Genomic DNA, 14,313 nt, shown 5'->3' on the forward strand with positions numbered 1-14,313 from the left:
AATTAAACAAGCCAATTTGCAAAAATAGCCCTATTTTGCAAAACGTCCGATGTGGCCAAAAGTGGCTAGAGATGCAAGATTTGGCTACGACCCTCGAAGCCAAGAACTTAAGACTGACTAAGAAGACCGGACCCTATGTGGTCTGCCTACGTATCCCGCCCCAAAAGACGGGAATCAGGTATGCGTAGTACGGGAAGATCGGATACGGGCGAGAATTAAAAATAAAACAACTGATTTGGAGAGAACATATTTTTTTATCTTTATTTTTTTTTTAAATGATGGGGGTTTTTTCATTTTTTGTGTCTTTTTCTTAAAAAAAAATGTGAAGGAAAGACTTAATTAGGCCTTACTTGCTTCATTTTCACACTTCACCCTTTTTTCTCTCCCATTTATCCTCAACCATCATTGGTCCTCCAAATGACCCTTTTTACCCTTGAGAATGGAACATGTAGCACATATGATGTATCAAGATGGTCTTTTACTTTCGGGTACACCTGCCCTAGATGGACTCAACCCCTGTGTTGAGTCATCAAAGTCAAATGCACGTGATGCAAAGAAGCGTTCCTACTGGGGATCCGGCATGAGGTTATGTTATTCTAGGTTTAAAACCTGAGTGTATTATTCTAGACCTGGCTTACCCAAGCAGACAACTCAAGCCGAGGGGGTAGCGTACCGGGAATACAGAAGCTTCACCGGCTTTGCAACTTATTCGAACCTCATTCTAAAATTGGGATATGACTCTAACAAAAAAGAAGTCACACGAAGTGTACGCTTCCTAGATGATTTAGAAGACTCAGAGAGAAGAGGGTTTTGTTACAGTTCAAACAATATCAAAGTGGTAAAAAGTGACATTTAGCACATTAGGCTCAAACATGTAAAAAATCAGATAATAAATAAAAGCCAACTATGACAGTTATTCTAAGCTCGAATTCTGAACCCTGAACCAGAACTTCTGGGTTCTTATCCCCAGCAGAGTCGCCAGAGCTGTCACACCTCCTTTTTCCCTCGTGGGGATATGGAGTTTTTTCAATTAAAGTGACAATAATCGATGTAGACATGTGATTTTTGACCCTCCCCAAGATTTTTTATATTTAGCATGTAAATATTTAATTTAGGCCTAATATAGCTATTTCAACTATTTTTTATTTCTTTACTTTATTTTCGTCATAAAAATAGAAAATTACAAAAAATATTTTAGCTTACGTATCTTTCATAAATTTAAGAAAAAAATATATACAAAAAAAGTACCTTATTTTTATCTTTACATGATCTTGAAAATACAAAAAAAATATATAATAGTTTCATGTTAGCTTTTGCATTATGTAGTATTTTTATCTTATTTTAAAAGGAGTCAATTAAGATGTTGGATCATAATTTTAAGAGTTTTAGAACCCAGTTCTTGGCCCAAGTCGGATTAGTCCATTCAGCCTAGGGACCCTTCTAGACTCTTCTTTGGAATAAAAACAAACAAAAAGACCTTAAGGACCTAATACACAAAAGACCTAGGGACTAATGGGCAAAATACACAAAAATACACCTAAACCTAGACTCTACCTATAAATTAATGCTTAAAAATCAAAAAAGGAGGAGGAGGAACGCATATACACTCTATCGGCAGCGCCGCAAGAACAGATAAAAAATGACCCCCCCTCAACGTCTTCTCCTTCGTCATACCCCACCCCAAATGCCACCCCCCTATCATTTTCGTAACCTTCAGCTGCAATACACACCCTTATAAACAAACAAACACAAAAAGAACGCCGGAAATAGCCACGCACCACATTTTCGAGCTTCGTCGATCCTTTCACTCATCCGAGCTTCCACTGGCTTCTTCTTTTCTCTTGATACCTACTGTTGCTACTGTCTTAGCACAATTTGGTGCATCAGCAGCTGCAGCGTTGAACCAATGGAGTTGAGATCGTAGTCTGAGGTTCCCGGAGAAATTCGCGGTCCTGTCAAGGTCGTCGCCGGTTTGAGATATCTGTCGTGGCTTTCGGGTGACGGGTCTGTTCATTTTCAACCACATCGATACGTTCTTCTTGTAAATCAATTGGAAGATTTTTGATGTTCTGAAAGTTATAAAAGGTCCATACTCTTCTCTTTCTCTTTGTTATAACTTTTTTTTAGTGATTTTAAATGTGATGTTGGCTCATTCTTCCTAGTTTTTCTATCATCTGAGTTTTGTTGGAATACTTAAGATTATTTTAGGCATCTAAATAAGTTGTTGGATCAATTTCTCATGAAGTTTAGTCCAATCTTTCTTCCGATCTCACCGTCGCCGAGTGGTCTGTTGCGTTATGGTATTCTTTTGGGGCGAGATTCCGTTAAATATTTTCCTAAGTCTAAGGCAGTTCTTCTCGTTATAGGATTTCATTTCTAGTTCTCTGTATTCTTAACTAACGATTCCTTAAGAATTTGTCCACATCAAGTTAATATATAAATGTTAGTGTCTCTCAATAGTTCGTATACAGGTTAAGTCACTGAAGGCATTTTGGTAATCCATCACGTTCAGGTGTAGAGATCCTTTTAAGCTTTGTCAAGTTGATGCATTAACTTTGAATCTTGGACTAATTATTGTCAAGGAAATTTTTCCCTTAAAGTAAGTGAATATTTGGGTTTTTCAAGTTAGTCTCACTGACTAAATTCATGGTGCCTTGCTGGATGTTCCATTTTTAGTTTGGAAGGTTTTTTTAGCGAAATATCACTGGCTTGAAGTTCATGGAATATTTCAGAAATTATGTGTAATAATATCTATCATAGTGTTTCTTGTTTGCTAAAGCCAGTTGGAACTTGAAGCCTATTTTCGTAGCAGTGTGCTTGAGAATGCTTTAGTCTTGCTCTTAGCTAATCAATTCACTGTGATTGTGTACACATTCGCGTGACATAATTACGATCTTTTAAGGATCAATTGAGATGTGCCATGCCAAATAAAATCTCAAAACTCATGGCCCTCACTTAATTAGTTTTAATCCTTTAGAAATTGAGGCGTGCTATTTAGTTGAATTTTCCATGGCCCTCGCAAACTTGAAAGTGCGTAGTTGCTTTAGGCGCATAGTTTAAATTAATTTCCTTAAACTCGGGTGTGCATTTCATGTGACCCAAATCCAAATCTCAACAACGTTAAATAAAATGTGTCAAGGACTGCGGGTGCATTTCATGTGGCGTGGTTCAAGATGTGTTTTAGATGACGTTGAATCTTCCTAAAACTAATTGAAAGCGGCTAATAAGTTAAAAATGTACCACAGGCTAAAACATGTAATAAATCAGATAATAGGCCAATTATAACAGTTGAGCGACTGTGCTAGAACCACAAAACTCAGGAATGCCTAACACCTTCTCCCGGGTTAACAGAATTCCTTACCCGAATTTCTGGTTTGCAGACTGTAAAGAGAGTCAACCTTTTCCTCGACTAGGGATTTGCACCGGTGACTTGGGACACCATAAACCTCCCAAGTGGCGACTCTAAATCTTTTAACAATAAATCTCGTTTCGATTGTCACTTAAAGTGGAAAAACTCCCCTATATACTCCCTTCCGAAGGTGTAAGTAAAAAGGAGGTGTGACAGCTCTGGCGACTCTACCGGGGATCCAAATCCAGAACTTCGGTTCAGGGTTTAAGAATTCGAGCTTAGAATAACTGTTATAGTTGGTTTGTTTTATCTGATTTTTACATGTTGAGCCTAATGTGCTAAATGCCGCTTTTACCTCTTTAATATTGTTTGGCATGTATATAAATTGCTACGAAACCCTCCTCTCTCTGAGTCTTCTAAATCATCTGGGAAGTGTGCACTTCGTGTGATTTCTTTTCTGTTAGAGTCTTATCCCAATTTTAGAACGAGGTTCGGACAAGTTGCAAAGCCGGTGAAGCTTCTGTATTCCCGGTACGTTGCCCCCCCCCCTCGGCTCGAGTTGTCCGCTCGGGTAAGCCAGGTCTAGAACAATACACCCAGGTTTTAAACCTAGAATAACATAGCGTCATGTCGGATCACTAGTAGGAACGCTTGTTTGCATCACGTGCATTTGACTTTGGGGACTCAACACAGGGGTTGGGTCCATCTTGGACGGGTGTACCCAAATTAAAAAACCATCCTGATGCATCTTACGTGCTACTTGCGTATCTGTCTGTTTCGGATTGCATGTTGATTGGCTTCTAGAATAGAGAAAGAAAATGAAAAAAAAAAAGAGAAAAGGGAAAATCAAAAAAAAAAAGAAAAAAAAAGAAAGAAAAGAAGAAAAGAGAGTGAGAAGTAGGTATTTGAATTGTCATGAAACTCTGCCGAAATTTTGAAAAAAAAGAAAAGAAAACTCATTTCAAAATAAGTCAATTTCTGTTGCGTCAAAACGGGCGAACTACGCGGGTCTGATTCTCACCGGATGTGAGATACGTAGGCAAACCTCATCGGTTCCGGCCCATAATTTTTTAAAAAATCCAAAAATATTTTCCTTTACTTCCTCTCTAGAAAAGTCTTTTTTTTAGACCCCAATTTTCAAAAATCCAAAAACAAAAATCTTTAATTCCTTCTTTAGAAAATCCCGAATAAAAATTTTTAAAATCAAAAATATTTTCTACCCTACTTTTAGAAGTCTTTTTCCCAAAGATTCAAAAAAAAATCAAAAATCCAAAAAAATACTTTTCTTTCTTCTTTAGAAGTTTTTCTTTCAAAAACAAAAATCAAAAAATTCAAAAATATTTTCATTCTCCTTTCGAAAATTGAAAAGAAAATTTAAAATTTAAAAAAAAATCTTTTTTTCTTTAGAAGTATTTCTTTCATAAATTCAAAACAAAAGTCCAAAAATTCAAAAATATTTTCTTTCTTCTTTAGAAGTTTTTCTTTCGAAATTCGGGGAAAAAAACAAAAACAACAAATCGAAATCTAAAAAATATTTTCTTTTTTCTTTATAAGTCTTTCTTCGGAAATAAAAAAAAGAGTTAGTTTATTTACTTTATTCTTAATCTTCCCAAACTACGCAAGATCTGATTCATGTTCATGATACGTAGGCAACCCACATCAGGTTCGATCAACCATTGAAAAGAATGATGAGAAAAAAAGATGAAAAAAAGAAGAAAAAAATGAAAAAAAAAAAACAAAAATGAAAATAATAAGGACCGACTGAATCCATTCTAACATGTTTTGTTTTGAATTGTGAAGAAAGTTGAGGTGGTCGGTTTGTGGTAAGCTGGAAACACAAGATCCAGGGAAAAATGATAACTGACATCGAAGCTGTTACAAGTGCTCAAGAGACTCAGGGTCAGAGGGTTCAACAAGAGGCTACTGTGTTTGAGAGAAATAGAATATTGAAACAGCAAATGACCGAAACGTGTCAAGCATGGGCCAGTGGTCAAGGACAACCTCGTCATGAGTCACAATTTGCTACACAGCAAGAGCAGTACCACTCTCCTGAGTATCACTCGTACTCGTTTGATCTTCATGCAAACATTGAGAAGCCTGCCCGAAAGATGGTATAGGAAGAAATGACCCAAAGAGTGAAAAGCTTAAAACAACGATTGAAAAACATGCAAGGGTTGGCAGGTCAAAAGAATGTTTCCTTCAAAGATCTATGTATGTTCCTCGATGTCCAATTGTCGCCTGGTTTCAAGACTCCCAAATTTGAAAAGTATAATGGACATGGAGACCCCATAGCGCACCTGAAAAGGTATTGCAATCAACTGAGAAGTGCGGGAAGAAACAAAGAATTGCTGATGGCTTATTTTGGGGAAAGCCTTACGGGAGTAGCATCCGAATGGTTTTTGGATCAAGTCACATCTCACTGGTACGTCTGGAATGACATGGCACAGGCCTTTGTCAATCAATTCCAATACAGCATCGACATTGCCCCAGACCGCATTTCCCTTTCAAACCTGAAGAAGAAACCAAGTGAAAGTTTCAGGGAATATGCCATTAAATGGAGAGAGCAAGTAGCTTGAGTTAAGCCACTCATGGATGACCACGAGCTAATCACTGTCTTCCTTCAAGCGCAAGAGTCAGATTACTTTCAAAACATGATGTCCGCAGTTGGCAAATCCTTCTTGGAAGTAATCAAAATGGGAGAAATGGTAGAGAATGGTCTTAAGACAAGCAAAATTATAAGTCAAGCAATTCTCAATGCTGCAACTCAGGTTGTCCCGATTGAATCCGATAATTTCAGTGGCACGAATGAGAAGGATGAAGAAACCATGATGACAACAGGTTCAAGAAGAGGTCCCAGGAAAATACCTCGAAGGTATGCGCAGCCTCATCAGGTTTCCCATGACTCCCCTGAGCATCACTATCCACCTCAGAACCCGCAATACTCTGTCGCTCCACATCAGTATGTTGTCCAGCCACCAAAACACCCCAGAAGGCGAGCGCGAGCATCATAAAATCTCCACCAGCTTCCACAAAATTTTCAAGTACCCTATAACCCACATCCAGGCCAGAGGTATAGAGGGGAACAAAAGTTGAAAGATAATTTTACACCAATAGGAGAGTCCTGTGAAAGCTTGTTTGAGAAATTAAAGCATTATGACATGATTGCACCTATTCCTCCAAATCATGTGGACCCATGTGCAAGAAGCTTTGACCCTTCTAAAAGGTGTGAATACCATTCCAATGCCCATGGGCATAATATTGAAAACTGTCGGGATTTGAAAAGAGAAATAGAAAGGATGATCCAGGAAAACCTTATTGTGATCCAAGACAGTGACGCCCAGAATATCGCGCAGAATCCTTTACCTGCACATGATGATGCACACTTTGTGAGGATGATGACCGGTGATGTGGAGTATGAGAATCTTCTCGGGAACTTGTCGACTGAAATTGAGGAAGGCCATGGTGATTCTGATGAGGAAATTTGTGGCTAAATGTCAAGCTTAGCAATTGAAAAGTCATTCTCTCCTCATTAGGAAGGAATCTTGGTAGCTTGTTTTGATGTTTTTTCTACTATCTGGGTTATTTCAGGGTTGTCATCCAGATTTTATTTGTTTGAGTCAAACCCTTCTATGCCTCCATTTTATTCGTGTGAGTCTTGTCTGTCTGTTCTGTTAACTCGAATTTTAGGTTGTTTGTCTTGTTGTCAAACCCTTTCTTCCTTTACTCAATAAAATACAGTTTGTCTTTTTGTGTCATTCTGTTCTTAGTTCTTTTCGCACTAGTTCTAATAACATGACATGCATGCGGAAATTTTGGCCAGATCTTAGAAACTGATTTATTCTGGGATTGGATAACTGAAAAAAAAACATTTTTGAGGATGAATAAAGAGTTGAAATACTTTGAAATTAAAGTCGAGTAAAATTCACCTTCAAATCATTGTGAAGATCGGGCTTGAGGATGTTTAATCAATTGATGTTTGTTGGAAAGTTTGTCACTAAGGGATGAAAAAAATGTCTTGTGACCATGGCACACCAAGAAGACATACATGTTCGTCAATGTTGTGATCACGAAAAGATACCATGTTTGACGTTCTTGAGGTTGGGAAGCCCTTTTTCTGCTACCCAAACACTTTATATCCTTTGCTACCCCTTTTGAGCCTGTGTTATTTTTTTGACTACCCTCTTTTGGAATCAAGTTTAGAGTCAAAAAAAAAAATCATGTCCCAAGAGTACAAACTGGGGCAATTCTTAGAAAGTTCAGAGAAAAAAAAAAAGAATTATCAAAGGTCCATGCCCTCAAAAATAGAAGTTGGGCAAACAAAAAAAAATAAGAAAAAAGAAAAGAAAAAAAGAAAAGAGGAAAAAAGAAAAAAGGAAAAGAGAAATAGAAAGAAAGATGAAAAATAGTTTAGGTTAAATGTTTGAACTACGTTAGACCTGATTCCTTGAAAACAAGGATACGTAGGCAGCCTCACGGTTCGGTCTAACCAAATAAGAATTTAGAAGAAAAAGAAAAATAAGAAAAAATAGAAAAATCCAAAATCCCCAGCATCTGAAACTGGGGCAAAGATTTTATTTCATTTTTAAAAGAGTCGATTCCAAGAGTTGTAAGTTTACAACCCCTCATTTTGAGTTTATTTTGAGCCTTCATGTCGACCTTTCTTTCCAACCCTATCCAAAATCCTACCAAACAAAGACCTCCCGATATGCCTTCAAGAATGCCAAGAGATGCATGCAATGAGCAATAGTTGTCACACGACGTAGAACATCGTCGAGTTGCTCCCAAAAGGAGAGAAAGAAAAAGAAAAAATGAGAGAGTCTTATTAGTGAAAACCTTCACGGGCACTGTAAGGTGACGGTAAGTAGAGATGAATAAATGAGAGAGAATTATTGCCGAAAAACCTTCGGGCACTACTTGTCGAAAGTGAGTCGTGAAGCTGATGCAAAGAATTGGCATAAACAAGCCCGACTTCAAAGGTCATAAGAATGGTGAAAGGGAAGATTGGATTAGTTTGGTAGATCGGCCGTTAAGTCCAAAATGCATGTCCTGATCATTAAGGCTAGTTATTGAAAAAAAAAACTCTTTCTTCTGTCCTTCTGACAGGGGCATTTCTTGTTAATACTTGTTTCTTTGCACCATTCTGTCCTTCACTCTGATTCAGTCCTTGTCAAAATAAGAAAGAAAAGATTTCAAAATCTGCTACCAGCTTTTCAGTTGCACAAAGTAAATTTAACCAACACACTCAGTTGATACAGTTAACATGCCTTGAGGATTCATGCAAAAGCTCCCCCCTCCAAGACTCTTGTCAGCTTACTTGGCGCAAGGCGCAAGCAAAGATAACTGGTGATTCTCTCTGACAGACAAATTGCTCAAAAAGCAGGAAGTCATTCAAGATATCAGAAAAGGTCACCTAAGCAAAGATCTCCAGTTGGGATAAGGTTGTTTGAGTTGCAAATACAAATGGTACTGGGTGTGAAATAATCAGAGTTGGTGCAGAGTAAAAGTCTCTTGAGACCGACTCAGGCTGATCGAGCAAAAACCAAGTTGCCCAAGACTCAAGGCTACAAACCGACCACCATTTTCAAAACTAATAAATTTTTCTTTGTATGAAACAGGAACAAAGCGGTTCAAGAAAAGTGATTCAAAAAGAGAAAAAATGAAAAAAAAAAAGAGAAGAAAAAGGAAATACGAGAGGAGCCGACAAAGGGAAGTTTCTCAAATCTTTGCCTTTATTTGTCTTGCTATTGTGCATAAAATCTTGCCATTTATCTTCACATTTTTCCTCCTAGGATAAAAAGTCCTAGTCTGATGGATTTTCCTCCCAATCGAAATCCTAGTCTGATGAACCTTCTCCTAGGATCAAAATCTTAGTCTGATGATTTTTTCTCCTAAGATAGAAGACCTAATCTGATGAACTTTCTCCTAGGATAGATGTCTTAGTCTGATGAATTTTTCTCCTAAAGATAGAAAACCTAGTCTGATGAATCTTCTCCTAGGATCAAGATCTTAGTCTAATGATTTTTTCTCCTAAGATAGAAAACTTAGTCTAATGAATCTTCTCCTAGGATCAAGATCTTAGTGTGATGAATTTTTCTCCTAAGATAGAAAACCTAGTCTGATGAATTCTCTCCTAGGGTAAACGTCTTAGTCTGATGAATCTTTCTCCTAAGATACCAAAAAAAAACAAAAAAAAAAGAGAAAAGGACCTAGTTTAATGAATTTTCTCCTAGGATTAATGTCTTAGTCTGATGAATCTTTCTCCTAAGATAGAAAACCTAGACTGACGAATTTTCTCCTAGGATATTTTTGAAGAAAAAAGAAAAAAAAAGGAAGTTTGGATTTGAAAAAAAAATGGGTCAATTTTTAGTTTTCTTAAGATTATCAATGTTTAGTTTTCCTGAAATCAGGGGGCCCGCCTGGAGAATAGGGTGAGTCTTTACTTTAGTCAAGCTTAGTTTATAGTTTTCCTAGTCTATTCTTTAGTTTACTATCATCATTGCATCAATAGTACAAGTGGTTTACAATTTTGCTAACAACTCACAAATCTTCCTAGCGCAAACTGGGGCAGAAATAATTTCTTTTGTTTTGTTTGTTTTGTTGTAATCAGGCGCCCACCTGGAGAACAAGGGAAGACAACTCAAGTTTCTAGGGAAAGCAGTGTTGATGGAAGACAATTCAAGATGCAAGGGAAAACAGTGTCAAGTAACAAAAGAAGACGGTTCAAGTTCAGCAATCAGGCGCCCGCTTGGATAAAAAAGGGAATTCAATTCAGAATGCAATTCAGGTCAGCAACAAAAGAAACTTGCGTCAAGAATGCGAGGAAAAAGTCCAAGATGATCAACATAAGTTAGTCAATCCAGAATAAAAAGAAAAAACAAAAAGAAAGACAAGAAGTGAATCCAAATGCAGAAATTAATGAAAGATGTGAGCTGCTCAAGACAGGGCTGAGGTCACAAGCTCTGCATGTCCCGTCCTAGTTTGAAAAGATGAAGAAGATTGAACCAACACCTGCGATTAACAAGCATCAAGATTCAGATAAGAGTCCGTATGAAGAACCAACCAAGACTTAAAATCAAGCTTCAGAAGACTCATAGATAGGACTCTTGTAACTCGTAGCTGACAGGTTTAGTTAGTATTTTTCATTTAATTTTTGATGTAATAACCGAACCGCGGACCGGAACATCAGCGGAACGGCACCTCGACTAGCTCTCCACCTCGGCACACTCCATTATCTCACTCACTTCTGAACTACACGTGGCCTGATTCCTTTATAGCCAAGGATATGTAGGCAGCTCAGATACCAGGGCTCGGTCACATTCTCCCTTTCTCTTAGCTTTAGTCTCTCCAAAATAAGGGTCTGGTCAAAAAACCTGTGTAGTCGTTCTTTGTCAGAAAATGCTTCGCGTTTCCAGTCAAAGAGGGGCAGGTGTAGACATGTGATTTTTGACCCTCCCCAAGATTTTTTATATTTTAGCATGTAAATATTTAATTTAGGCCTAACATAGCTATTTCAACTATTTTTGATTTCTTTACTTTATTTTCGTCATAAAAATGGAAAATTACAAAATATAGTTTTGCTTACGTATTTGTCATAAATTTAAATATAAAATATATACAAAAATAGTACCTTGTTTTTATCTTTACATGATCTTGAAAATACAAAAAATATATATAATAGTTTCATGTTAGCTTTTGCATTATGTAGTATTTTTATCTTATTTTAAAAGGAGTCGATTAAGGTATTGGATCATAATTTTAAGAGTTTTAGAACCTAGTTCTTGGCCCAAGTCGGATTAGTCCATTAAGCCTAGGGACCCTTCTAGACTCTTCTTTGGAATAAAAACAAACAAAAAGACCCTAAGGACCTAATACACAAAAGACCTAGGGACTAATGGGCAAAATACACAAAAATACACCTAAACCTAGACTCTACCTATAAATTAATGCTTAAAAAATCAAAAAAGAGGAGGAACGCATATACACTCTATCGGCAGCGCCGCAAGAACAGATAAAAAATGACCCCCCCTCAACGTCTTCTCCTTCCTCATAAGACAAGAAATGAATCCCCCCTCTCATTTTCGTAACCTTCAGCTGCAATACACACCCATATAAACAAACACACACACAAAGAACGCTGGAAATAACCACGCACCACATTTTCGAGCTTTGTCGATCCTTTCACTCATCTGAGCTTCCACTGGCTTCTTCTTTTCTTTTGATACCTACTGCTGCTACTGTTTAGCACACTTTGGTGCATCAGCAGCTGCAGCGTTGAACCAATGGAGTTGAGATCATAGTCTGAGGTTCCCGGAGAGATTCGCGGTCCTGTCAAGGTCGTCGCCGGTTTGAGATATCTGTCGTGGATTTCGGGTGACGGGTCTGTTCATTTTCAACCCCATCGATACGTTCTTCTTCTAAATCAATTGGAAGATGTTTTATGTTCTGAAAGTTATAAAAGGTCCATACTCTTCTCTTTCTCTTTGTTATAACTTTTTTAAGTGATTTTAAATGTGATGTTGGCTTTCCTAGTTTTTCTATCATCTGAGTTTTGTTGGAATACTTAAGATTATTTTAGCCATCTAAATAAGCTGTTGGATCAATTTCTCATGAAGTTTAGTCCAATCTTTCTTCCAATCTCACAGTCGCCGAGTGGTTTGTTGCATTATGGTATTCTTTTGGGGTGAGATTCCGTTAAATCCCGAGTGGAGGTTTATGGTGTCCCAAGTCACCGGTGCAAATCCCGAGTCGAGGAAAAGATTGACTCTGTATTACAGTCTGTGAACCAGAAATCCAGGTAAGAAATCCTGTTAACCCGGGATAAGGTGTTAGGTAGTTCCGTTACAGTTACAGTTACAGTTCTGTAGTTCTAGCATGGTCGCTCAACTGTTATAATTGGCCTATTATCTGATTTATTATATGTTTTAGCCTGTGGTACATTTTTAACTTATTATCGCTTTCAATTAGTTTTAGGAAGATTCAACGTCATCTAAAATACGTCTTGAACCATGCCACATGAAATGCACCTGCAGTCCTAAACACATTTTATTTAACGTTTTTGAGATTTGGATTTGGGTCACATGAAATGCACACCCGAGTTTAAGGAAATTAATTTAAACTATGCACCTAAAGCAACTACGCACTTTCAAGTTTGCGAGGGCCATGGAAAATTCAACTAAATGGCACGCCTCGATTTCTAAAGGATTCAAATTAATTAAGTGAGGGCCATGAGTTTTGAGATTTTATTTGGCATGGCACATCTCAATTTATCTTTAAAGGATCGTAATTATGTCATGCGAATGTGTACACAATCACAGTGAATTGATTAGCTAAGAGCAAGACTAAAGCATGCTCAAGCACACTTCTACGAAAATAGGCTTCAAGTTCCAACTGGCTTTAGCAAACATGAAACCCTACGATAGATATTATTACACATAATTTTTGAAATATTCCATAAACTTCAAGCCAGTGATATTTCGCTAAAAAAAACCTTCCAAACTAAAAATGAAACATCCAGCAAGGCACCATGAATTTAGTCAGTGAGACTAACTTGAAAAACACAAATATTCACTTACTTTAAGGGAAAAATTTCCTTGACAATAATTAGTCCAAAATTCAAAGTTAGTGCATCAACTTAACAAAGCTTAAAAGGATCTCTACACCTGAACGTGATGGATTACCAAAATGCCTTCAGCGACTTAACCTGTATACGAACTATTGAGAGACACTAACATTTATATATCAACTTGATGTGGACAAATTGCTAGGTGTATGTACATGTATCAATCAAGTGAATTTTGTTCTGGTGGGATCAATTCAATAAAAGAAAAAAAGCAATTCGAGTCGGTCTTGAAACAATTCATTGCATTTTCTCCTAGACTTCCTAGGTAAATCCATTTTATTATTCAACAATGAGCCACTAGACACTATGTATCTACTGCATGTACTTATGCATATATACTTATGTTTATAATATATGTACATATAGATATTTTATCCACATAGTGAATAATTCCGGAATTAAATCAAAAAGGCCCTTTTAACTCAGTGGTAGAGTAACGCCATGGTAAGGCGTAAGTATTCTTAAGGAATCGTTAGTTAAGAATACAGAGAACTAGAAATGAAATCCTATAACGAGAAGAACTGCCTTAGACTTAGGAAAATATTTAACGGAATCTCGCCCCAAAAGAATACCATAACGCAACAGACCACTCGGCGACGGTGAGATCGGAAGAAAGATTGGACTAAACTTCATGAGAAATTGATCCAACAACTTATTTAGATGCCTAAAATAATCTTAAGTATTCCAACAAAACTCAGATGATAGAAAAACTAGGAAGAATGAGCCAACATCACATTTAAAATCACTAAAAAAAAGTTATAACAAAGAGAAAGAGAAGAGTATGGACCTTTTATAACTTTCAGAACATCAAAAATCTTCCAATTGATTTACAAGAAGAACGTATCGATGGGGTTGAAAATGAACAGACCCGTCACCCGAAAGCCACGACAGATATCTCAAACCGGCGACGACCTTGACAGGACCGCGAATTTCTCCGGGAACCTCAGACTACGATCTCAACTCCATTGGTTCAACGCTGCAGCTGCTGATGCACCAAATTGTGCTAAGACAGTAGCAGCAGTAGGTATCAAGAGAAAAGAAGAAGCCAGTGGAAGCTCGGATGAGTGAAAGGATCGACGAAGCTCGAAAATGTGGTGCGTGGCTATTTCCGGCGTTCTTTGTGTGTGTATTTGTTTATATGGGTGTGTATTGCAGCTAAAGGTTACGAAAATGAGAAGGGGGGGTCGTTTGGGGTGGGGTATGACGAAGGAGAAGACGTTGAGGGGGGGTCATTTTTTATTTGTTCTTGCGGCGCTGCCGATAGAGTGTATATGCATTCCTCCTCCTCTTTTTTGATTTTTTAAGCATTAATTTATAGGTAGAGTCTAGGTTTAGGTGTATTTTT

Source organism: Nicotiana tabacum, chromosome 18, assembly GCF_000715075.1.
Source record: "Nicotiana tabacum cultivar K326 chromosome 18, ASM71507v2, whole genome shotgun sequence".
NCBI classification, from domain to species: Eukaryota; Viridiplantae; Streptophyta; class Magnoliopsida; order Solanales; family Solanaceae; genus Nicotiana; species Nicotiana tabacum.